This window comes from Panthera onca, chromosome B1, assembly GCF_046562875.1.
Source record: "Panthera onca isolate mPanOnc1 chromosome B1, mPanOnc1 haplotype 2, whole genome shotgun sequence".
Taxonomy (NCBI): Eukaryota; Metazoa; Chordata; class Mammalia; order Carnivora; family Felidae; genus Panthera; species Panthera onca.
The window spans coordinates 83,170,000-83,197,106 of NC_138342.1; the positions used below are offsets into that span (position 1 = coordinate 83,170,000).

Sequence of the window (27,107 nt, forward strand, 5' to 3'; positions counted from 1 at the left end):
GGTGAACCATAACACATTCCTAGAGTCAACCATTTTGACCTACAGAAATGGCAATTTCGTATGGTTCCTCCTATCAGTAAGGGTCAGTTACAGACAACTTTGTATTAATTCCAGGTTGAACAACATGTACTTTATCTTGCATGGGGTAGAAACTAATGAATTTTAATGAGGTGAGTTTCTGTCTAAAGTACAGATCTGTGTCACAGATGAGGTGACTTGTCTGTGGGTGGCCCAAGCCAGGTTACTCCTCAAGTTGTTTCTTCCTCTCATTTTTTCTCATCAGGTAATAGCCCAGATGAGAGCTAGTGGAGGCCTGAACTAAGACCGAGGTACTAATGCATAGAACAATTGGAAAAGGTAATCACAAGATAAAATCTGTCAGGTTTTCAGTGGAGTAGAAGAGAGAGAAGAAAGGCTCAGGTTTCTGGTTTGTGTCACCAGAGGGAATGTGGAGCCATTAACTCAAATGAAGAAAGAAAAGGAGCCGGACTGGGGTGAACATAATGAGTTACATTTTGGATGCATAGATTAGGAGGTGCCTGTGGAACATTCCAACAGAGATAGTTATCTGGAAGGAAAGTGAATATAGGAGGCTAATCCAGGAGGACTCTGAACTGGAACAAGAAATCTGGGGACCATCAGATCATCAGCAGGGTGGGAACGGGAGGGCCAAAGCATAAGAGCAGCTGACACTACTTAGAGGCACACAATTGTCAAGGGAACTTTAGAGAGCTGATGTTTTCTTTACATGCTTTTCAGCTGAAGAAGCTTTAGAAATAATCTTATTTGTGGGGTGCCTGGGTGGCTCAGTCGGGTGAGCATCCAACTTTCAGCTCAGGTCACGGTCTCACAGTTCGCAAGTTCGAGCCCATGTTGGGCTCTGTGCTGACAGCTCAGAGCCTGGAACCTGCTTTGGATTCTGCGTCTCCCTCTCTCTTTGCCCCTCCCCTGCTTGTGTTCTGTCTCTTTCTGTCTCAAAAGTAAACATTAAAAAAAATCTTATTTGTAAATATGAAAGAGTTGCCCCAGTTGAAATGGGGGCAAGAGTCACAGAGCCCCGCTTGCTCAGACTCCCTCCTCCTCCTCCTTCTCTTAAGACAGCCCCCCAGAGATCTCTGAGGAACACTTGGGAAGTGATTGATCTGGATCAGGGGTCAGAAAACCAAGTCTCACGGGCCACATGCCTACTTTTGTAAATCAAGCTATATTGGAACACAGCTACACACATCCTATTTCTTATTGTCTGACTGCATTCATGCTTTGGTAGCAGAGTTGAGTTGTGGCAGGGACTGTGTCGACCACCAGAGCCTAAAATATTTACTATCTGGCCTTTTACAGAAAAAAGTTTACTGACCCCTGATCTAGACTAAACCCTTTAGTTCACAAATGAGAAAGCGGAAGTCCAGAGAATTTAAAAACATCTGACAAGCTGTTCAGGCTAGAACCCATCTTGGGATCAAAGCTCCCACTGTCCTAATTAAAAAAAAAAAAAAAAGGCAGAATTAGCAATTAACATGCCAAACAATGAACTGGATGCATTGCCCACCCACAATAATTCTCGTAAGAACAGCAAACGAATAGCTCTTTTACTGAACTTCCTTTCACCATCCAGCAAAATACAGTTTTTAGTATTTCTTTGTTGCTATTATCTTAGAAATGAACTCCCTTTGTCTACATTACTGATTATTCTACTACTACTTTTTCTTGCCTAATTCGATGAACTTAATTCTTCCCTAATTTAACATTTTATGTTAAAACGTGAAGTAGGGTATCCTCTTTCCTACAGTAAGGAGCACGGATTGAGATGTTAGTTCTCCAAGGTGGAGCCAGTATGGTGGTTCACAGAGGTGTAACACCTGCTGTTCCAGGTCACACTGCACACAACCTCATTACACCGCCCCCTGCCACGAGTAGCTCCTTCCCCTTCGTTACATCTCACTCCTTTTACACATCACTCCCATCAGCAGATGCCATGTAAGTGGGACCAGAAACGAGCTGGCGCAGAAAGGTGCCCGGAGCTGCAGAAGTGGACAGGTGGACGTGAGGTGGGAGGGGCAGGGAGGGAAGCACAGGGACCAGTCGTTCCAGCAGGTGCACGCGCCATAGTCCTGCCTCTGGGTCCTCCCCCTCGCTGGAGTCCAGCTCCCACACTTGGGCAGAGAGGAGAAACACAAGGCAGGAGGCACACATTGCAGAGTTCTAAATGTAGTTCAGACAGCACCAACTGGGAAGGGAAATTTTTCCCACGGCTCTCCAGAAGGATTTTCATGTAGTCAGAGGTCTGGCGGTGAAGAGACTTGATCTCGGTTCATCTGCTGATGACAAAGCAGTATTGAAGAGCCTCCATTTTCTCCAATCCATATCCTGTTTTTCTAGAGTGATAAAATGAATATAGAGGCATGAATAATAAACACTTATTTGTCATGTTTCTTTTAAGAACGACAAGGGAGAAGTGATCAGCCACTAATGAAAAGGAAGAGGTTATTTTTATAGATAAAAAGAACTACAGTGTTTAAGAATATCAGAATAAAGTTCCCGCTGTGTTTAGTTAAGACTTTGTCTGGACACATGAGGTGGGGAAGAGAAGTGTGAAGGAGGAGCATCGAATAAAGGAGGCCTTTGTAAGAAAATGAGACAGTTAACTCTTTTATTTACAAGCTTACCAACCCTCTTAACATACTCCACTGGTTTTGTAACTCATCAGTTCCATTTCTTATCGTTAGCCATGTTGATTTCTAGTAAAATGAAGAAAAGCATATGGGGATAAATTCTTATCTTGAGGGTGGATATTTTAGTATCATGCATTTATTTTTCAAATATTTATATAGTTGCTCACTATTTTACTAGTTTCATAAATATTAACTCTTTCTTGAATAGTTATGGAGTACATCAGGGAAAGAACTGAGCACTAAGTTATAAAAGTTGGTAGAGGGAAAAAAAAAGGAAAATATTATTAGAAGCAAGATTCAGGGGAAACAATGCAAACAGTATGTTGACAACTGGTATTTTATCTTACTCTACCTTGCTTCTACAGAACATGTCCTCTCCTGAACATTTTGTTGCTTCACTTAGAGTGTTTCTGTGAGAAAAAGAATCCCATACCTAAAGGCTCAGCTCCAAGGGTGCTTTTATCTCCCCAAGGGGACGCTCACATTAGTGACCGATTTTCATCACTGCTGGGATTTAAAAGAAAAAAAATTGCCTGAATTTATATAATGCTTTTGAAGTTATACTATGCACATCGTTTTACAGATTTATATGAAAAAATGTATTTAAATATGTAAATTGGAATACCAAAAATTATTTAACTACAGTATTTGTATACTTCCAGTTACCAAGAATTTTTTATGAGTATATGACAGCCATTTTCTATAACTGCAATCTCCTCATGTTTTCATTATTTTCCTTTCAACTGTTAGAATCTTCTTTTTTAAGAACGTGTCCCGTCTGTCTAATTGGCTCTTCTTCTGGATCTTTACATGTCTCTGACGTACACATTTCCACTGGATCAATATGCAAGTTTGTGAGCTTCCTTTCCTCCTTCAATTTGCCCATACCTAACCAATTTTTATTCAGAGAATTCAAAGACCCAGCATTATTATTGTCTTTCCTCCAGCCTCCTCCATCTTTGGTCAGAAGGTCGCTATTGGCCCTGACTGCTTCCTTGTCTATAGCCAGCAGGGGGCTCTGTGAATTTTCCATGCGTTACTCCCATGTGTTACTGCTGTCTGAGCCCATTGATTCCCTGAGCTCATGCTTCATCCTCAGTTCACTCCTTTCTAAAGATCTTCTTTATTTCTTTATATTATATGAAACAGCTGTGTCAATTTCATTTCGTCCTTTCATCTCACATCTCACATCTCACTTGTGTGTTGAACTTCTAGTTCACACATCTCACTTGTGTGTTGAACTTCTAGTATGTGCTAGGCACAGGTGCATCATCTCTACACATCCAATGATGAACAAAACAGACATCATCCCAGTTCTCATGGAGCAATAATAAAGTAAACAAATATTGCTTCAATTGTTGGAAGTGACAGGAAGGAAATAAACAAAGATCACTGAGGAGAATAAAAGAACTAGGACTTAGGACGCCTGGTGGTTCAGTCTGTTGAGAGGCTTCGGCTGAGACTTCAGCTCAGGTCATGATCTTGAGGTTTTTGAGTTCGAGCCCCTCATCAGTCTTGCTGCTGTCGGTGCAGAGCCTGCTTCGGATCCTCTGTCCCCCTCTCTCTACCCCTTCCCTGCTTGTGCTCTCTCAAAAATAAATAAACATTAAAAAAAAAAAAGAGCTAGGACCACTTACGATGGTCAAGAAAGGCTTCTCTAGTGAAGTGTCACCATAGTATCCTTTTACAGAGGGGCTTTTCTCTGTTAGCAAAACTAGATTAACACACACTTCCTACAACTTTTTTGAGAACTGGGAAAACTTGTTTTTTTTTTTTTCTTTTGTTGTCACCTCTTGTCTTAGAAATAAAAGAGCTCTATCTTTTGGTGGCCTGTGCATGGGAACATACACCATACTGTTTTCTACCTCAGAATCAAAATAAGATCCCCTCCATAGATTGCCATCCTGGTGGCCCAGCCAAACTTGGCCAACGGGAAAGAGGCTTGGCATCAGGGACCACGTGACTAATTTTATCCTGTTTTCTGAAGACTTTTTGATCCGGTCCCTTCCCTCCCCAAGATATTTTTTCCACATTTTAACTTTTATTCTGTTTATCTCCTGTTGTCCTCATCCCCTCTGAATGACAAATCAAGACTCTCTAAACCATCCTTCACTCTTACATCTCTAACAGATTGAAGCGCCTTTATTTTCTGAACTCCTAGCTTTGGGGAGGCAGTCCAGCACAGCACATAAATACCCAGCAATGCAAGAGACCCACAATACTTGAACACCAACCTTACCACTTTCTAGTAGTGAGATCTGGTGCATGTGATGAACTTCTAGATTTCATTTTCCTTACAGGTAGGGTGAAGGACAATACATCTATATTAACTTCCTAGTTCCATGTACTGAATTACCATAAACTTAGTAGCTTGAAACAACACACACTATTGTCCGTAGCTTCTGTGGGTCAGGAGTCCAAGTACAGCTTAGCCAGGTCCTCAGTCCAGGGGGTCACCAGGCCACGGTCAAGCCATCAGCTAAGCTGTATTTTCATCTGGAGGCTCAGCTGGGGAAGAATCTGCTTCTAAACATCCTTAGTTTGTTGAAAGAATTAATTTTCTTGCAGGATCAGGACTGAGGACCCCAGCTTCTTCTTGGCTGTTGGCTGGGGGCTGCCCTCGGGTACAAGAGGTCATGTGAAGTTCCTTGACACATAGCTTCTCCAGTGTGGCCACTTATTTCTTTAAGCTTGAAAGTAGAGTTTCTAGTTCCAGTGTGCCAAATGGGAGTCTTAAATAATGCAACATAATCACCTGGCCTTTGCCACATATCGTAACCTAATCAGGGGATTGGTTGGTGACATACCATCACTTCTGCCATATTCTATTGTTAGAACTCTGTCTACCCCAGTGTCAATCATAGGGCTGCTTAAATAAGTACATTAAATAAAATTACACATGCGTTCAGTGTTTTACAGGTCCTAAGTGTAAGCAGGTCCTAAATCCTCAACAATTAGCTATTGCTGCACTGCTTCTTTGTTGTACTTTTTAAAATCTACTGCCGGAGGGATGTCAGTTTTTTAAGTTATAACTGAGCACTGGTCACATCTTCTAATCACCATTTAACCTTCACAAGCTTGTCTTTTAAATAATTTTTCTGAGACCCTCATTTCTTCTCTTTTTGCTGGTCATTGGATTGGCATTCCCACCTGCTGAGGACAAGGATGAATGAAGATCATATTATCAACATCTTCTCTAGCACATTATGCCATGGATGATCTTAAGGAGAGAATTACATTCGCCTGATCAGCTTTTTTCTATAGTCCTGAACATAATAAATATTTTCCCACACTCCTCCTTTGGCACATTTGTTATTTCTCTGCTGCTTTTTTGTACCTCTGCACCATCAGTGCTGTGCCCTGTGCAATCTTTGGCAGCTTTGCAGAACGTTTACTTCAAAACCTCTTAGAACAGTGTGTAAAATGTTAGCAGCTTCCAGTGTCTAATTTCACTTTGCTTAAATGAAATTGACTGCCCCTGTCCTTATATGATTGAGCTGGGTCATGTCTGTACCCAAGGCTCTTGGCATCCCATGGGATCCTAGGCCTTGTGTGAAAGGGGACCTAAAAGTTCACTGTCCAAGAGGCAAATAAAATCTAGGGTTGAAAGGGATGCTGTAGTTACTGTTTGAATTTGTCAGAATCTGGCTTTAAAAGTGGTGCAGTACCGGAAAGGAAGGTCTAACCTTAAGGAGAGATTAAAAAGAGAGACAGACAGACAGACAGAGAGAGAAGAAGGAGGAGGAGCAGGAGGAGGAGGACAAGGAGGAGGAGAAGCACCCTAAGAAGGGACCATGATATCTACATAGTAACCAGTCTGAGATTAGAGACGGAATCTTACTGTCTAGTGCTCCTGCTAAAATCAAGTGGACTGAGAGACCCAAAAGGGAATTGAAGCAAAAAGAAGAAGAACTCCTCTGTGCTTTGGCATTGATGCACATAGACCCGGGGGTAGAAACGGTGGCTGGTCAGGCAGGTGGGCCAGGAGGATAGTGAACTGGAGGGCAAAAGTATCATACCATATAAGATGATTCTTGCATCTTTAGCCTCAGCCATATCCAGTCACTTGTAGAGTGACTGTTTTTGCAAGCTGGCACATTGGCATGACCCATCCAATTTATTAGCCACTGGTTCAGCAAATGTGATTCTGAAGACTGGGGTTATCCTGGTGGCCCTGTTGCCTGGCCTGTGAGTACCATTTACAGCATTTTCCTGTGTTGACCATGGCTGACTCAGGCCATCTTCAGGTGTCAACTATTATGACACTAGCTGCTTTCATTCTTGACCGTTGATTAAAATCCAACCTGTGTTATTTCCCTTCTCTCTTTACTTTTCCTGCTTCCAAAGCAGTCCCTTGAAAAGGAAACTCCACTTTCAAAATTTTAGCTATGTAAAAAATATACATACACACAAAAATATGACAACATGTTAACACATGTAGTAGTTTTCTTTGGCTGTTGTAACAAGTTACCACACACAGTGACTTGAAAATACACATTCATCATCTTACAGTTCCATAGTTCAGAAGTCCAAAATGAGTCTCACTGGGCTAAAACCAAGATGTCAGAAGCTGTGTTCTTTTCTGGAGGCTTCAGAGTAGAATGCATTTCCTTGCCCTTCCCAGCTTCTAGAGACCACCAGTGGCCCTTGGCTTATAGACCCTTCCTCCATCTTCAAAGACAGCACATGAGGCCAGGGTCTTCTCCTACTGCCAGCCATCTCTCTGGTTTTGTCTTTAGACTTTCTCTTCTACTTTAAGGAACTTTATGATTACATTGGGCCTATAAGAATAAATGATAAGACTCTTCCTACCTCCAAGCCAGTTGATTAGCAAACTTAATTCCATCTGCACCTTTAATTCCCCTTTGCCATGTAATCTGACATAGTCACAGGTTCCAGGACTGGGATGCAGACATCTGTGGGGGCCATTAGTGTGCCTACTATACTAGGATTAGGGGTGATTTTGTTGTTGCTATTTTTATTTCACCTTATGTGTATTTTTAAATTTCTATATAATAGACATGGATTACTTACATACATTTTTAAAAATCACTTCAAAAAATGATACAACTTTCTTATCCAAAATTTCCCCGTCAGTGTCCCTCCCCTAATGCCACCATGACCACTACCACTTAAGGACAAAATAAATCACTGAAATTTTCCATAGGAGACTACTCTTTCTTGACTATTTGCCTTTTTTTTCTTAACAGCTCTATTATATTTCCACAGTTATCTTTGACTTGCTGTTTAGTTTTTTTGTTTTTTTTTTTTTTTTACTTCTGTGGTTGGGACTGGAGAAAATATTTGTTTTTAGAACTTTCTCCATCAGAGTCACCATTGCCTCTTTTACCTGAGAGAATTTTGACATATTTATAACATATACCGCCAGTCTCTGATATTTAGAAAATTCAATCAGCATTTTCTCCATGGATCTTGCCTCATATAATAATAAAAGCTTACATTTATGTAGTACTTACGATGTTCCAGGCACTGTTCTAAGCACTTTACATATATTAAGCTAACTCACTTACTGTACACAACCATTTACTGAGATAGCTACTATCCTTATAACTATTTTATTTTTTTAATGTTTATTTATTGACTTATTTATTTGGAGAGCACAAGTAGGGGAGGGGCAGAGAGAGAAGGAGAGTAAGAATGCCAAGCAGGCTCTATGCTGTCAGCATGGAGCCCAATGTGGGACTCAATCTCATAACCATGAGCTCGTGACCTAAAGTGAAATCAAGAGTAGGATGCTTAACCAGCTGAGCCACCCAGGTGCCCCCTTATTACCATTGTAAAGGTGGAAATAAGGTACAGAAGAAGGAAGAAACTGTAACACAGTGGAGTTAAGTCACTTGCATAAGGCCACACAGCTAATAAGTGATGAAGCTGGTATTCCAACTCCAGAATGCAGAATCCATCCTCTGATATTTTGTTATATTGCCATTCATATTTTTGTATCTTCTTTTCCCAACATTTTTTTCTTAATTTACAATATTTTTTCATCTCTTATTCCTTTTGCCCAAATTACCATTTTTTTGAGAATATAATTTTTCCTATTAGCATACCAGGATCAGGAAAGGAAGTACAGCATCTCTCATAATCTCTAATCTTCTAAGGCACTTAAATGCCACAAATTCTACTGGTGATTACTCTTTTTGGAAGAATATTCCTGACTGTTTACTGCTGTGCTTTTCAGTCCTGTATCCATGCAAGTTGATTCTAAGTATTTGGTGTCCTTTCACTTGTTTATTATTCCTGATCATGTTTGAATGCTTTCTGCAACATAGTTAAATCCTGTTATACCATAATCAAGACAAATATTATACCCTAAAATCAAATTCTTTTTTACATTTGTTTTAGAAGGAAAACTAATGTATATTGATTGGCTCTTGAGCCAGGAAAGAGGAGATGCTTTTTCAAATGTTTGTCTAACCTTCACAAGACAGCTGTGAGGCATGTGATGCCGTCCTTACTTTACAACTGAGAAATGAGATACTAGAGAATAATTCTATCTACAATTTGCTGAAGGCTTGCCTTGGTCCACCATCTTTTTTCATGCATTATCTTAAAAACTTGGAAGGTGGTATTGTTTATCTCCATCTACAGAGGAGGAAACTGAGGCCTAAGGAGGTTAATTAATTTTCCAAAAGCTTATGGTAATGATGGTTTCTCTGACTTTAAGGACTATTGCCTTTTCTCATTACCACACAGAGATCTGGGTTCCAGCTTCTGCTGGAAAATCTGTTGTTCTTATGTTCTTCACTCTTACTCTTCAAGAGTTTTTATAAATTGAGGTAAATTCAAATGCCTGCAGGCCCCAAACAGGTAACAAAATGGAGCAAGACAAACCATGTGTCACAATGGTGTAAGCTAAATGGAAGTCACAACTGATCCTGGACCTTAATATCTCCAAAGGCACATGGATAGAGCTGATGGTGAGGCTGCGTCCATGCACAAAATAGAGGGTGGAAGCCCCACATCCAAGAGTGATTGAGACCAGCTAGCTGAGGGCTCAGGGGCTTAGAGTCCTAGTGTAACATTTTCATGGGGGAATGCCATCACATGTTCCAGATCATCAGATTTTTTAAGACACTACAGAAAGTTATATTTTTAAATTATAGTTTCTAATGTTTCAATGATGGCAATCAATATGGCCCTTTGTTCTTGGGCCTCCAGTTTGGGACCTCTCTTCTAAGGCTGTCTTGTGCCTTCTTACCCATTTTATCTTTACTTTCCTCCTCCTTTTGCAAATGTCATAGAATTTCTTTTCCTTATTTCTTATACAATTTTTAAAGAAATATTTCACTTCTAACTTTTTTATTGAGATCTAGTTAACATACAATTTTATATTAGTTTCAGGTGTACACCAATATGATCTGACATTTATATACATTATGCAATGATCACCATAAGTCTAGTTACCATTGTCACTGCACAAAATTATTACAGTATTATTGACTATATTCCCTATGCCATACTTATACCCCCATGACTTCTTTATTTTATAGGAAGTTTATACCTCCTAAACCCCCTTCACCTATTTTACCCATCCCTCCACCCCCTTCCTCTGGCAACTACCTGTTGTTCTCTGTATTTATGAGTCTGTTTCTATTTTGTTTTGCTTGCTCATTTGGTTTTCTTTTTAGGTTTCACATATCAGTGAAATGATACTGTGTCTGTCTTTTTCTTTCTTACTTACTTCACTTAGCAATAGCCTCTAGATCAATTCATATTGTAGCAAATGGCAAGATTTTTTTGGTTGAATAATATTTCATGGTGGGTATGTATGCATATATATTACATCTTCTTTATTCATTCATCTATCCATGAAAATTAGGTTGTTTCCATATCTTGACTACTGTAAATAGTGCAATAAACATAGGGGTGCATGTATCTCCTCGAATTAATGTTTTTATTCTCTTCAGATAAGTACTCAGAAGTGGAATTATGGGTCAAAAGGTGTTTCTATTTTTATTTTTTTATTTTTTTTAATTTTTTTTCAATATATGAAATTTATTGTCAAATTGGTTTCCATACAACACCCAGTGCTCATCCCAAAAGGTGCCCTCCTCAAGGGTGTTTCTATTTTTAATTTTTTGAGGAAACTGCATACTGTTTTTCACAGTGGCTGTACCAATTTACAGCCCCACCTACAGTACACAAGAGTTTCCTTTTCTCCACATCCTCACCAACACTTTTTATTTTTTGTCTTTTCGGTACTAGCCATTCTGACTGGGGTGAGGTGATATCTCATTGTGGGTTTGACTTGCATTTCCCTGATGTGCCAATGTCGATCATCTTCCCATGCATCTATTGGCCATGTCTATGCCTTCCTTGGAAAAATGTCTATTCAGGTCCTCTCCCCATTTTGTAATTGGATGTTTGCTTTTTGGTATTGAGTTGTATGCATTCTTTATATATTTTGGATATTAATTCCTTACCAGATGTATCATTTGAAAATTTCTTCCATTCAGTAGGTTATCTTTTAGTTTTATTGATGTTCTTTTACTGTGCAAAAGCTTCTTAATTTGATGCAGTCCCAATTGTTTGTTTTTACTTTTGTTGCTCTTGCCTGAGGAGACAGATCCAAAAACATTTCTAAGATGTCCAAGAGTTCACTGCCTGTTTCCTTTGAGGAGTTTTATGCTTTTAGGTCTTACATGTCAGTCTTTAATCCATTTTGAGTTGGTTTTGTGTATGGTGTAAGAAAATGGTCTAATTTCATTCTTTTGCATGTAGCTGTCCAGTTTTCCCAGCACCGTTGCTGACTCTCTTTTCCCCATTGTATATCCTTGCCCTTTTTGTTATAGATTAATTGACCATATAAGCATGGGTTTATTTCTGAGCTCTCTGTCCTGTTTCATTGATCTACATGTCTGTTTTTGTGCCAGTACATACTGTTTTGTACTAGATTTTGAAATCTGTGAGTATGATACATCCAGCTTTGTTCTTTCTCAAGATTGCTTTGGCTGTTCGGGGTCTTTTATGGTTCTATAAAAATTTTAGGACTATTTATTCTAGTTTTATTTTTTAAAATGCCATTGGAGGGGTGCCTGGGCGGTTCAGTTGGTTAAGTGTCTGACTTCAGCTGAGGTCATGATCTCACACTCCATGAGTCTGTGCTGACAGCTCAGAGCCTGAAGCCTGCTTCGGATTCTGTGTCTCCATCTCTCTCTGCCCCTCCCCCACTCACACACTGTCTCAAAAATAAATAAACAGTAAAAAAATAAAATTAAAAATGCCATTGGGTTGCACTGAATTTGTAGATTGCTTTGTTTGTAGATTGTAGATTGGACAATTTGTAGATTGTAGTGTGGACATCTTAACAATATTAATCCTTCCAATCCATGAACATGGCATATCTTTCCATTTATGTGTGTCTTCTTCAATTTCTTTCATCAGTGTCTCATAATTTTCAGAGTACAGGTCTTTCATCTAATTGGTTAGATTTATTCCTAGGTATTGTATTCTTTTTGATGCAATAGTAAATGAGATTATCTTTTTAATTTCTTTTTCTGATAGTTTGTTTTAGTGTATAGAAACCAAACAGATTTCTGTATATTAATTTTGTATCCTACAACTTTACTGAATTTATTTATTAGTTCTAATCATTTTTGGTGGACTTAAAAATTTTCTTTTTCTATATAACGTCATGCCATCTGCAAATAGTGACAGTTTTAATTCTTTCTTACCAATTTGGATGCCTTTTATTTCTTCTTCTTGTCTGGCTGGTGTGGCTGGAACTTCCAGTACTGTGGTAAATGAAAGTGGTGAGAATAGACATACTTGTCTTGTTCCTATCTTAGTGGAAAAGCTTTCAGCTTTTCAGCATTGAGTATAATGTTAGCTGTGTGTTTGTCTTATATGGCCTTTATTATGTTGAGGTGTGTTCCTTCTATACCCACTTTGTTTAGAGACTTTTTTTTTTTAATCATAAATGGCTGTTGAATTTTGTCAAGTGCTTTTTCTTCATCTATTGATATGATCATATAACAATTTGTATTTTTTAATACTACCTTTAATACGAAGTAATATAACCTTTATTATACAGGGAGAAGACAACCATCTACAAAACAAAAGAGGCTTCCAACAAATTCTTTCCTCATGGCCCTCTGAAGAAACCAAACCTGCTGTCATTCTTAGTTTCAGACTTCTGGTTTCCAGAACTGAGAGAAAATACATTTCTGTTGTGTGGGCCAACCAGTGTGTGGTATTTTGTTATGGCAGCACAAGCAGACTGTTACATCCTCCTTCAGTCTATGTTCAACATAGCAGCCAGAATGAACTTAAATCAAATCATGCCTCTTCTCTGTGAAAACTCCCCAAAACCAAAGTTCTTCTACTGCCCTGAACTGATCTGTTTTCCCTGCTGCCTGCCCTACACCCTCTCCTGCGATGTTCCCCTCACTCTTGCTCTGGCCATGGCAGCCTGTTGGCCTGATGTGCCTCAGGCACTAGATTCTGGCTCTGCCCCAGGGTCTTTTCACTGCTGGCCTTCTGCCAAATGTTCTTCCCAGGATAACCACCTGGCTCTCACTCCTCACTTCCTTCAGGCCTTTCCTCAGGTACAATATTTTCAGTGAGGCCTTTCCTAGCCATTTAATGTAAAAGTGCAATGCTCCCACACCCTACTATCCCCTTGCCTGAATTCTTATTCTCCTTAGTCCCTATTACTATCTAACACAGGATATATTTTACTTATCTTTTAATATTGTCTGCCACCCTACTCAAATGTAAATTCCAATGGGGGCAAGGATTGACTGTTGTGTTCATTCCTTTAGCTATTGTGCCTGACACATCATTGATGCTCAATAAAGAGCTCTTGAATGAATAAAGGAATTAATGAATGAAGAAATTCTTTATATCAGTTAGAAGTCTTCCTTCTTCCTAAACAAAAAGCCTTGGTAATATTGTTATCAACTTACCATGCCACATTTAACCATGGTACAATACTGCTTAAAAATCCTAAACAGTCTTGAAAGAGAATGAGAGGCCTTTTTTTCTCCATAACTGCCAATGACTCTTTTTATTATACTTTTTCCCTGATAAAGTAAATCTAATAAATCTAATTTCTTTGCTGTTCCAAAGTTCCTCCCACACCCATTTACAATGGTTCCTCTCTATTACTCCTTACATCTATTCTTACTGCATAGCATTTGAATTATTCCAATAATATCCCTTCAGTTTATCTCTATGGAATTAATAACCAAATGTTCAGTGCCTTGTTACAGCAAATGTACAATGTCTGCTTTCCTAGGAAAGCTATGGATTCCTGCTTTCTACTTGAGGAAGAAATCCCGAGCAATATTAAAACCACTGTAACTTTAACAGGATGCTAAAGATAAAGAGTAATAGATTTCTTTTCTTTTTTTAATGTTTATTTATTTTTGAGAGAGAGAGAGAGAGAGAGAGAGAGAGAGAGAGTAGGGGAGGGAGAGGGAGAGGGAGACACAGAATCCAAATCAGGCTCCAGGCTCTGAGCTTTCAGCACAGAATCCGAGGCTGGGGTTGAACTCATGAACCACAGGATCATGACCTGAGCCAAAGTCGGACACTCAACTGACTGAGCCACCCAGACACCCATAGATTTCTTAATTTTCAAAAATAGAACCATAATCTAAACCTGACAAAACAGAGTTATAAACCCTGTGTTTTTCAAAATATGGCCTAGAAAAGTTTCAGAGTGATTTTAAACATCCAATGGAGCAAATTGTAGCTTCTAACCACTTCTGTCCCCAGTAAGCCCCTGAGCTAATCCTGGCCTTCTTTTGAACAGGACTGCTGTTTTCCTGCCCACCATGTGACTCACAAGATTAGAAACCAGGCCTTCCTTAAAGTCCCTTCCATCAAGATTCTGTGAATTTTGTTCATGCTGGGTAAGGCACTGACCACAAAGGACTTAAGCTGTCATTGGTGTAAGATTCCTTGTTGGAATATTTTTGGAGTTTAAGGAGATATGTTTTTAAGCAGCAATCCAGTCTGCTTTTTAGTTTCTAAAAGATTTCTAGGAATCAGGGTTATCAAGAGACTGCCCTAACCGTTGAAGCTTCAATTACATCTTATTCTTCAACTTGATTTCAATGGCTTCCAAGAAGTATTTGCCAAGTGAGGCCATTTGGGAGGCAAAAGAGATGCATAGTGTCAGCCCTAAAAATGCTTGCCTTCTGGTAGAGAAAATCAAATTAACATCTTTAAAACAGTGAGAGGCCAAAAAATGCAAATTGGGTAGTGTTGATCAGGAGGGCAGGAGTGGTTCAGAGAAAGGAGAGTAGTGTGGTCTGAAGAAATCAAGAAAAGCCTCAGGAAAGAAGCAGTATGTCAGACTGAAATTTAGAGGACAATAAGATTAGGGTTAGGAAGGGGGGTCACCATAGTCAAGAGTAGGAAGGGGGGCGCCACAGTCAAGAGAAATAACATAAGCAAAAGCATGGACATCGTTCCTGAGGAATTCTAAGTGGAGGATAAAAATCTTCATCCTCCAGCCTTTTCTTCTCTTCCTCCAAAATGCATGATTGCCTGGCCCCCACGGGGCTCTGAAAGCACCCCGAGACTGAAGTCCATGTGTACCAGGTGAGAAAGCATGTGGAAGTCTCTTCCCAGAATAATAAGTGAGTAGTCCCTTGGTTTCTCCACTACATTTTGAAGAATATAAATGAGCAAATGTCAGATTCAAATAGATCCCTCAAGAAGGATAATTTTAGTTGACTGTTTGGGACTGGAAGCCTGTCTGGGCACGTACAAGCACACAGATATCAGTTACCTTTGGTTACTGAGGAGGAGCAGGTGTCTAAACAAAGCCGCTGCTAGCCAAACTGATTTAAAATGACACTGTGCTCCTCCACAGCCCCAGGGATTAGTGAGCATGCAGCAGGCCCAAGATCACCTTCTTTACAGATGGCTTTTGAGGACACCTGTACTTAATTAACTGTCACAGTCAATGGCTACATCTGAGCCTGACATTTTGTCCTGAAAGGATCATGAAGTTATACGAGCATAACACTGCTGAGCTTAGAACCTGGAGAAAGTGACTCCAGGCTGTTTGTTCCAGGCTCAGTGGCTTCTAAAACCTCCAAGTCTCTCTGAGCTCCCATTTAACTTTAAGTACATTAGGCAAAGGTGCAACTTATTCGTTCTTATTTCTGTGCTATTGCCTTTTCTATTTGCCTAAACATGTTTACTGAGTGCTTACTCTGTGAAAGGCTCTCTGCCAGATGTTTGAGTGAAGAAGGGAAACACAGAGATGAATGAGGCAATTTATGTCCTCAAACAGTGTGAACTCTCCTCCAGTAGTAGCTCAGTGGGGTAGAGTAAGTCTGAAGCCATCAGGGATACAGAATATGCCAAGGGGAGGCAGGGCAAGGAGCAATTAATTTTGAGGGAAAGTTTCTGAAAAGACTCCTCAGAGGTATTTTTTGACTTGTGTTTTCAAGAACAGACATATTCTAATTGGGAAAAGAAATATTCAATAACAGAGGAGTGTAAACAAAGGAAAAAAATATGAAAATGTATGATATATTTGGAAAATGATCAGGAACCCAGGGTAGTTGGAGGGATATAATGAAAAATATGTTTTAAAAGGTAGGTTGAAGCCAGATGATGGAGAAGTTCAATGGCAGGCTAGGGAGATAGGATTTTTTCTCTGTGTATGAATAATAAAGAGTTACTCAAAGTTTTGAGCAAGAGGATATAGCATGACCACATGTAATTATTAGTATGTGAAGGGTGGCAAGATATGCCACCTAAAATATATTCTTTTGGCATAAGGATTATTTTGAGTGGAAGGCAATGGAGAAGAAATTGATAGAATAGCTCCTTAGCACCACCACCGTGCCATTTGCCTAAAAGCAGGGCATAAATTTGTAAAGGTGTCCCCTTCCCTTCTGTACTAGAAAGGACAGAAGTTAACACTGGAGACAACTCTAGACCTTTATTGGCCTAGAGAAATCTACACAAAAGGAATCTATAAAACAAACCTTTTTAAAACTAGTCCTTAGGTATCATTTGTTCCCCCATATATTTGCCTTCCCACAATTTGCCACCTCTAGAGACTCAAAGTCTTTTTCCTTTGTCTTGTCACTTCTCTGAAAAAAACTGTTGTCTTTGTTAGGCTTTATAAGCCCAAGTTCTAACCACCCCTTTGAGTTACTTACCACTGGAAGCTCCCATGTGTGTGCACAATGCACTTGTTAATAAACTTGTTTGTTTTTCTCTTGTTAGTCTGTCTTTTGTCAGTCCAGTTTATAGGCCCCAGCCAATACACCTACGATGGGTGGAAAGAAAATAATTTTTCCCTCCTCTACTTGTACTATCAGGAATGTGATGGATGGACTGAAGATAAAAAAAGGCCAGTGAGGACCAGCAGTCGCCATATTTCTAGAATGAGATGACAGAGGCCTGACCTGGTCCAGAGATAGAATGACCAAACGGGGCAGATTCAGTAAGCTGGCTGAGGTACAAGGAAGAATAGAGGTTGGCTCCAACTTTAGCTGGAGTTGGTGTTCACATGTCATCTTCTACCATACTTTCTATGAACATCCCATCTCATGGAATAGGACTTGAACTTATTTCTGTTCACAAAGAAACTTAAACTTACAGACCTTTTAGATCTTCCCAGAACACAGTCAGTTTGAGTAGATTAAGACTGACAAAGGATCTGACTTCAAATGCAGTAGCTGCAAGAATAGAGATACTTTCAAATGAGAAAGGAAACAGGAACCAGTTCATGATGAAAGAGACTGGGGACACATTTGATGTTCAGCTGCCTGGTGGTCATTAATGTAGAGATCGCCTCACTGTAATTAGGAATGCTCACTTGGTGTTCTCTCATAGCAGTTGACAGAGGTGATGACTGCTGTTTCAGATATTTGTGAACATTTAGGGTAATCTTTTGTTTGTTTTTTTTCATTTGTTTCTTTGTCAGTTAACTATTGGAGAAACATAAGTTTCAGTTCTATTGAGTCTTCCACGTTGAAGACAAGATAGAAAATTCTCTCAGAGATTGAATCTCTTCTAGAAAACTTCATCAGCATTGAAATAAACATTAGGGGAAATCTTGTAACAGAGCTATGAAGGCCAGAACCTTTCTTTTAAATTTTTCTTTTTTTTAATGTTTATTTATTTTTGAGAGAGAGAGACATAGTATGAGTGGGGGAGGGGCAGAGAGAGAGAGGGAGACACAGAATCTGAAGCAGGCTCCAGGCTCTGAGCTGTCAGCGCAGAGCCTGGCGCAGGGCTCGAACTCACGAGCTGTGAGATCATGACCTGAGCTGAAGTCGGATGCTCAGCCAACTGAGCCACTCAGGTGCCCCAAGAACCTTGTCTTTTGAGGGGGAGACCAGGTCTTTCGTCTGATGGTACAGAATGAGGATGATTTATTTTAATTTTATCTATTAAGTCCCTTATTTACATAAGCAATTGCTTTTGGTCTATTACAATGGCTTATGCCTTCCTGAATCCAATCCTAGAGCATCATCTTTCCCAAAGACTCTGAGGAGAAAGGACTTCATTTGTGATCTCGGGAGCTACAAAGAGGCGGCACCTCAAGAGCACACCTCTGTACTGGGCAGCCTGCCTTGCCTTAGGAACAGAGGAGGCAGCCAGGCCTTTGTCCAAAAAGCTTTTTCGTGACTAACCGACAGTGAAACTGTTAGGTGGAAAATGTGCTGCAGAGTTTCCAATTACTCTGAAAGTAAAACTAATGTCCTCATGTACTTCCAGAATAATTATTAACGTCTTTCGTGATTGAAAACTTTAAAAAGATTCAGATCATTGGAATTAATATGTTCAAGTGATCTTGCCTAGCATCTAGATCATCTTGAGTAATTTAGATCAAAACGTTTGCTTTTATGCTCTAAAGCACTTGTGAGACATAATTTTCAAAAATACATTCATGAATGGCAAAAAATATATATAAAGCAAATGTTGTGGCCCAGGAAATTTTGATATGTTCATTCATAGTTATACTTCAACAGTGTGTTGACCCAACTGACAGTTTTTGAGACTTGTTACCTGCCAAAGAGTATTCATAGCCTAGGGTTCATGAGCAATTGTGAGTTTGTGGATACACACACACACACACACACACGTGTGTGTGTGTGTGTGCATGTGTTTGAGGTTTGCCTCTACTAACAGAAGAAAACTTGCATAAATTTGCCACTTAAAAGACAATCTTCATCCAAAAATAGATCTTGATTCTTGTACTATATCATCACCTTACAGTTTGAGGAAGGGGAAAGCATCATCTGGAAGGAAAAATATGCTTAGGAAATTCACTGTGACTCTCTGATTTTTAGGTGGTTTCCACAAAGCTGACATGGTTTTGTGTGTGTATGTGTGACTGTTTCTCTCACAAAAGAAATGAGCAAATATATAACAAAGAAGATGTTTTAGCAAGACCGAGTTTCACCTCTGTTTTTGGTCCTAAAACCAAATGTTTTCAAGGTAAAAACTTTCCAAGCAAGGGGAAAACAAACAATAGCGTTCTTTGTAAAAATGCCTTCTTGCCGCTAATTTGAATGATTTTAGGTAATTACAGTTGGCCACGATGCAAATTCTCATGATGCAGAGTCAGTATGGCAGTAGGAATAGAAAGTACAGACTCTTTCTCAGAGCCTTGGGCATCATCTCAAGTTAGGTTCTCTCTGCCCCAGGCCTCCCGCTGGCTCATTCCCAACCCATGGCCTCTCATGCTAAACCTTGTCTAAATCTGACAGCTCCACCGGGTCCTACGCTCGGTGGAAAAATACCATGTGCACATGTTATTTCCCATCCTCTATGGCTGGAAGACACTGATGACATGTAGTGCTCCAGACTTCCAGAGTCATTTCCAGTAACGAGATATTTTTCATGGCAGATGTCCACGAATCACTCCGTCCTATAGATGGTCGGGCTGTGTCTCAAGGATTGAATGACTTGCACTCTGAAAATCCCTACAGAGCAATGACAGAGCCAGTTTCATAAGGTAAGGCCTCCAAAGAAATGGGTCATCCCACATGCAAAGTCAGGAAATGAAAATGTGGCCTCGGGCTCAGTTGCAGGGGAGAAATTTTAGGAGGGCTAAATATAGTCACCCAAACTGGAAGACAGCCAGCGCTCAGGGTGCCCGCTTTAGGGGCTTACACAAGACCACTCTGGCATCCTTAATTGCCACAGGTGTGTTACGTAGTTCTTTTAATCTCTTTTAATCTCTCCTAAAAATAAATCCTTAATGAGTCTAGCTCCAAATGTTGACTGTATTATCATTTTTAAGTTAAGGATGAAAAGAGGCTGTGGTGAGGACTAGAAAGAAGAGGTGTTCCTTCTTGGGAAATCAGAGGTGTAGCCCATGAGTTGCTAAGGGATGATCCTGAAAGTTGATCTTTCTTCTTTTCAAGACAAAATTTCTTACAGACCCCTGTTTAATTTGTTCTGTACCATATTATTTTTTGTTTTGTGAAAGCCTGAGAAATGTGTCTGTCCAAGTGTGGTTCCTCGCTGCCCGGGTCTGAGGATAAGGCCACTGCTTTGTCTGCCTCCCCTTCAGAGTTGTCTGTGCGCCGCCCAGAGGTGCTAGTCCCGTGGTGGGAGTAGTGAGACCAACATATGGGCCAGCAAGGTCCCTTCACTCTCCAGGGAACCCCACCTTCCCGGGTGCAGTAGGGGTGGTAGAAGAGACTGGGTGTTAGCAAGGGTTTTGGAACAACGTACGTCTGGCAGTTGAATTGAGGTTTCATTTCTTACTGTCGCGTCCATGCACAGACCTCAGGTTATTTGTTTCTACCTCAGAAATAATAACACCAGGCCTTCCAACAAAGGCTGTGAGAACAGATGAGGGAATGGTGCAGGATAGTCATCAAAGGACCCTACACAGGATATCCTCAGTACACACTTAGAGGATCTTGCTTAGCATTGAAGTGATCATCCGGAACAATCAGGCAACCATAGTTGCTTTTATTGCATCCAAAACACTTCTGGAAGAGCTCCTAGCTGGCTCAATCGGTAGAGCATGCGACTCTTGATCCTAGGGTTGTGAGTTCGAGCCCCACATTGGGTGTAGAAATTACTTAAAAATTAAATCTTTAAAAATAAATAAGTAAAATACTTTTGTAAAACATGATTTGGCATTTGATAAAGAGTATTGGGGACAGGGTTGGTTTTGCAAATGGCATTGTTTCCATGGGATAACTCACATAGATTAGCGTATGTTATCACTACCAGAAACAGAGAGGGAAGATTCTTCTTAACTGGCATTTCAGATGTCTCCAATTTTTTTTCTTTGACTCTCAATTTAAAGTCATATCAATTTGCTTCCTTGTTAGAAGGTTTGTACATGAAGGCGGCATTCCACTATGGTAGCCCAGCTATTCCAAACTGGCTGCTTATTAAGGCATTCACCAGTAGTGGTCTTCCATATTTTCCTATGTGTTTTCCCCTTCCTCAAAAACAGGGACCATATGGGCACCTCTCTCATTCCCTGCGCCCGCCCCCCCAGTCTTAAAACTAGCTAGAGTTCAATGAACTCTTAGTGATTAACTGTTAGATGCGTGTAGAACGATTTACTGCTGAGGGATTTCTCCAAAGACACAACCTACAAGCTGAGTTTCCCGTCTCATGAAAGCCACTCTCTCCACCCAAATTTCTGTATTTAACTATAATCTTCAATGGATAAACAGGTGTTTTGGGGTTTTCATTTTGTTTTGTTTTGTTTTTTTGGGCCACTGGTTAGCTCCTTCTCTGTTTAACTGGTTTTGTCTCCATCCAAGACTACTCCTTTGTTTTTTCTTCCTACAAACTCTTTTTTAAAAAGAGGTTTCTCTCTGCAACTTTTAGTTTCCCTGAGGCTGGGCGGATAGACTTATGAGGCTTGAATTTTGTTTATGTGCTTTGAAAATTCTAATTATAACTCTTTGGGGAGTTGCTGTGCAAAGCGTTGTATAAAAGGAGAACTGGATGGGGGACTGACAGGCTGGTGGGGATTAAACGTGCATGTCACTGTGGTGCTGGGTGCAGCTGCCGCAGCAGCTAATGCTACAACAAATAACCCTGAGACAAAGGTTTGCTGCAATACATTGTTGTATCTTACTGGGCTCTTAGAGGGGGGCCTGGTTAAAGGAGGGCAACATAGCACTCTTAAATATGGTGAAGTTGGCTGCCTTTCCAAGCTGACTTAGAGGAACCAAGGAGTCCCCCCAAAATGGTGCAAGCCTTTCATTCTATAGCTGAAAGGTCAAGTGTGGAATCTAAAAACTCCCTGCTAAAGCCATGGTGTGCCACTACATAAGACAGAGTCACTGACTGGTCAGGGAGTGGCAATGAGGAGAGAACTTGAGGTCAAGGCCCTTAGAAGGAGAGGCTTTGCTGGGGCGCCTGAGTGGCTCAGTCGGTTGAGCGTCGGACTTCGGCTTAGGTCATGATCTCCTGGTCTGTGAGTCGAGCCCCACATCGGCCTCTGTGCTGACAGCTCAGAGCCTGGAGCCTGCTTCGGATTCTGTGTCTCCCTCTCTCTCTGCCCCTCCCTTGCTCATTCTCTGTCTCTCTCTCTCTGTCAAAAATAAATAAACATTTAAAAAAATTAAAAAAAAAAGAAGGAGAGGCTTTGGAGTAGGGTATTTATATGTTTTGTTCCTAGGCTGGTCCAATGAGGATAAAGTAAATGTTCTTGTTAAGGATATCCATTGAGGAGTCTCAGGATAGCTACTTTACCCCCCTCCCACCCGCTTTACCACACAGTCTACAATCCACCATGCACGTCTAGCCTTGTGGGCTAAGAATTGTCTCTTCCCCTCCAAGTGTCTGTTTTTTGTCATTATTTGCAAAAGCGAGGGCAAGGAGAAAGTTAGTGGAAACATCAAGTTGTTTATACCTTTGCTTCTCAAAGTGCGGCCAATGGACCAGCAGCATCAACATCACCTACTGACATCCTACTTGTTATAAATGAAGACTCCAGCCCCTACCCTAGACCTACCGAATCAGAATCTGCATTTTAACAAGGTCCCCAGATGATGTACGTGCACATTAAAGTTTAAGAAGCACTGACTCAGATCTTAATGTAGATTTATTTAATTTTGGTTTGCACATTAGAAAGACAATGGATCATTTCTGGATGTTGAAAGAGGATACGAGGACGCAAGAAGCTGTACCCCGTTCTATTCCTTGATAGATTCACCGGAATGTCTCCGGGGCCCATCATTCTGTCAGTCCTAGGCCAAGTCACTTCACTAGTTTATTCCTACTCCCGCTGGATCAATACACTCCACCTGTCAGTGACTAGGTCTCAGTCATCCCCCTTCTTGTGTCCGTCTAGACATTCCCAGAAGAGGAAGGGAGTAGCTCACATATGCTCACCCTGCTACAGACATCGTGTCCAACCATGCTCAGAAGAAGAGGACATCTTTCAGACCTCCACGGCCCACAGCAGCTGCACTCTGGTCTGCTGTTACCTGGAGTTCTTTGCCATCTGCTTACTAGGTTCTAATATTTATCTCTATCTCAGGTGAGAACATTTCCCTTAGAATGGCCACCTCTTTTCTGAAGAGGGGGGCAGGAACGGAAAGGATGGGAAAAGAGGGGGTCCCATGCAAGACGGTTGGAGGTAGTGGCCAGAGAGCAAAGTGGATCCCCAGGTAATGCTCTGTAGAGATATGGGAGAAGAAATTCAGCACACAGTCTGCTGTTTCGTGTGAAGTTTCTTTCTGAGCTGTGCTCTAACGCCAGCCTCCCTCCATTTCTCCAAGCAAGACTTTAGCAAAATCTGCTGTCTCTGACTTCTTGGCAAGAGAGCTGAGCTTCAGAGACCGTGTCTAGCTTGTGGTCAGGTGATGTGGTGAGTTGAGATATTACCTCACCTTTGAAGGCACACCACACCAGCTGGCTAAGTGACCTAGATTTCAGGGGAAACAAGAAGTTGAGAACAGTAACTATGGACGTGTAAGTCCCCAAAATTCTAGAAACCTTGGGGACATCATTGATTTCCCACAGAATATGGGATGAGGGAGGTTCGAACAATTACTTTTTACATTAAACACATGAGTGCTCCCAGTAGGGACTCGGAAACAATTCTGCCAGTGAGTGTAACTGTGTCCTTTCCTGCCAGGACAGAAAGGTTCTGGAAGGTTAGGGAGATTAGTTTGAGTTGAAGTCAGGAAAAGCCACTGCTGCCTGCCTGCACTTAGCCCTGAGGACCCCCTTTGCCGGTCTCTGAAATCCAGCTTCCATCCCTTCGCCCTCTGCCCCTTGTCTGTCAGACACGTATGTGTCTGAACCCTTTTTTTTAATTTTTTTTAACGTTTATTCATTTTTGAGAGACAGAGAGAGACAGAGCATGAGTGGGGAAGGGGCAGAGAGAGGGAGACACAGAATCTGAAACAGGCTCCAGGCTCTGAGCTGTCAGCACAGAGCCCGACACGGGGCTCGAACTCACAAACTGCAAGATCCTGACCAGAGCCGAAGTCGGACACTCAACCGACTGAGCCAACCAGGCACCCCTGAGCCCTAAGTTCTAATTCCCTCCCAGAGTCACCAGTGATATTGAGGAACCTATAACCCCCAAGAAGATTTTGTCTGTGGAGCACACTTAAAGGGTCTACACTGGGAGCCACCAAGTCCTGACATCTGCAAAGCTGAGCCTCTGCTGAGCTGTAGCTGAGAGACACAAGGACAAGAGAACTTGAGTTTACTTAGCTGCTACCATACGAGCATGAAAAGTCACCTTTCCTGTTTCTGGAAGTTCTCCTCGTTCTACCTACCCAGCCCAGTGCCTGCCAATGTACACAGATGCTTCAAAGGAATGACTGAGCCTTCTTTTATGCAGGGGTGTTGACTGGTACAAACATGTATATCTAGTTAGGTCACTAAATGCTTGGTTTTCTTCATTCAGGCTTAAAGCACTTATTCATCTAGAAGCCTGAAAATCTATCACCACACCACTCGTGGTCTGCTGGCTCTGCCACCATCTCCAATAGTCCTCAACCTTTGGAGGCCATGAGAATCACTTGGGATGACAGTCAAAGATGCAGATTCCTTGGCCCTGAGCTCAGTTGAGACTTTGTCCTGGTGCACCATGGGCAACACTGGAGAATCCCTGCTCCAGGGTGCTAACTCCAAGTTCCCTATCCTATCCTCCAGAGTCATTACTTTCTGCCCCTCCATAGCCTTTGGATTCTTTTTTTTTTAATGTTTACATTTATTTTATTTTTGAGGCAGAGAGAGACAAAGCATGAGCAGGGGAGGGGCAAAGAGAGAGGGAGACACAGAATCCGAAGCAGGCTCCAGGTTCCGAGCTATCAGCACAGAGCCCGATGCAGGGCTGGGACCCACGAACCATGAGATCATGACCTGAGCCGAAGTCAGATGCCTAACTGACTGAGCCACCCAGACGCCCCCATAGCCTTTGGATTCTTAAATTCCCTTCAGAGGTAGGTTCATCCTTTTTGCTTCAGGCATATTGTGGCTTTAAGAGTCGCCTATTTATTTACCAGCGTAGTCAGGTTCCTCTTTTTTAGTTTCTCTGACTCCATTTTTTCCCCCTAAAACTCTCTCCTCATTCCTCATAATTCTGCCCTTCCTCCTGCTTCATCTTTCTACTTAACCTTCTGGAAAAAATTAACCTTGGTAATAGTCCCTTTTATACAGACCGCAAAACACAACAAAACACACTTACATTTTAAGGGAAACTTCTCTTTACTATCATTAAAATGTTTGAAATAACAAAGACTCCATCTTTATATGATTAACAGAAGAACCTCAGACCTGTGCGCATGGAAGGAGCAGTGACAAACTTAACCTACCTCCAAATTGTTGCTGTGGCCAAATCATGTTCCCCGTAAACAGGGAGCCACTCTCAAGCTGCTTTCACTGTGAGACAGAGGACCTAAAGCTGTCTCACTGTTCCTAGTCACCATTACAATGAAAAGATGCTACTTTAATAAGAGACTCTTAAAAAATGAGAACAAACTGAGGGCTGATGGGGGGTGGGAGGGAGGGGAGGATGGGTGATGGGTATTGAAGAGGGCACCTTTTGGGATGAACATTGGGTGTTGTATGGAAACCAATTTGACAATAAGTTTCATATATTTAAAAAAAAGAAAAGATGCTACTTTAGCATTTTAATAGTACCTACATTCCTTATTTTAAATGAAAAAATAAAATCCTTTGAAGATTTATATTTACTAAACGGGTGGGAAAAATAAGTGCTTCAAATATTGCAGGAACAAAAGAATCATTTTTTTTTAGGCATAAAATTGGAAGTTTTAGATTCAAATTACATTTTACTCATTCAAATCCTTTTGGTGAGGTCTCAAATCTTTAAAGGAAAGGACAGCTAGCTGAATTAAGAATTGAACTGCTTAAAACTTGATGAGACAGATAACGAATTATATCTAAATCATTTAATGGTTTCGTGTTTAATGTATCTTCTGTAAATGTGGTGTTGGGTAATATTGCTTAAATTCTGCTTTTTTAATAAAGAGCTAAACTTTTATAGAAAGGAGGAAGAAAAGCAATGGATTTAATCTCTACTCCAGAGAAGTCAGAGCCCCCAAACCAATGCGGTATGACTGCCACCTAGTGGCAGTATATCCTCATCACAGAAGCCGTGCCTCCTGGAAGTAGGGGAGAGGGCTATATAACAGGTGCCCTGACTGCAGAGCTAATTTACAAACTAAATTTTGTAAATTTGGTTTAGTCACCAGGTGACTGCAGTAGAGTTTTATTTTCCACCATGTCAACTTTCATCGCTTCTAAAGCTATTTGAAGAAATATATACTTGTTAACATAGTTTCAAAGACAGTTATACAAGGACATGTAAATCATGGTTTTCACTCTCCGGGAGTTTATCCTTATTTCACTCAGGCTCCAAATGGACAAATAATATATATTTGAGGTTAAAGTTTCCTATCAATTTAATTCTATCTTAGAAAACACTTTGTGATTTAAAAAAAGCACTGGGGCGCCTGGGTGGCGCAGTCGGTTAAGCGTCCGACTTCAGCCAGGTCACGATCTCGCGGTCCGTGAGTTCGAGCCCCGCGTCGGGCTCTGGGCTGATGGCTCGGAGCCTGGAGCCTGTTTCCGATTCTGTGTCTCCCTCTCTCTCTGCCCCTCCCCCTTTCATGCTCTGTCTCTCTCTGTCCCAAAAATAAATTTAAAAAAACGTTGAAAAAAAAAAATTAAAAAAAAAAAAAGCACTGAGTTTTGCTGATTTTTGTATCTTTGGCATCAGTAAGGGAAAGAACAGTGGGGCTAAATCGGATTCACTCAGCTCCAACACTGACCAGCTGTGGTACCTTAGGCAAATATTTTATTATTTTCCAACTCATTTGTTCAACCTGTTAAACAGAAGAGCTGGAATAGATTGTCTCTAAGATGATCTCCACGAAAAGTTCCAAGACTTCGCCTGTTTCTTAATTTCTACCCCACTGTGGACCAAAACATTTTTAAACTTTAGCTGAGTGGCTCCAT

General features: G+C 40.9%; 1 long non-coding RNA gene across 1 annotated transcript in view; it reads left to right on the forward strand.

Moving 5' to 3' along the window:
• The window catches only part of LOC132692278 (uncharacterized), a 37,883-nt gene extending 14,013 nt beyond the window's left edge, over positions 1 to 23,870 (forward strand). Inside the window, exons 2-4 of the long non-coding RNA XR_009616274.2 lie at positions 14,452 to 14,551; positions 19,528 to 19,635; positions 22,957 to 23,870. This is a non-coding gene — a long non-coding RNA (uncharacterized LOC132692278). The remainder of the gene's footprint in view (positions 1 to 14,451; positions 14,552 to 19,527; positions 19,636 to 22,956) is intronic.
• Positions 23,871 to 27,107: the final 3,237 nt, after the last annotated feature.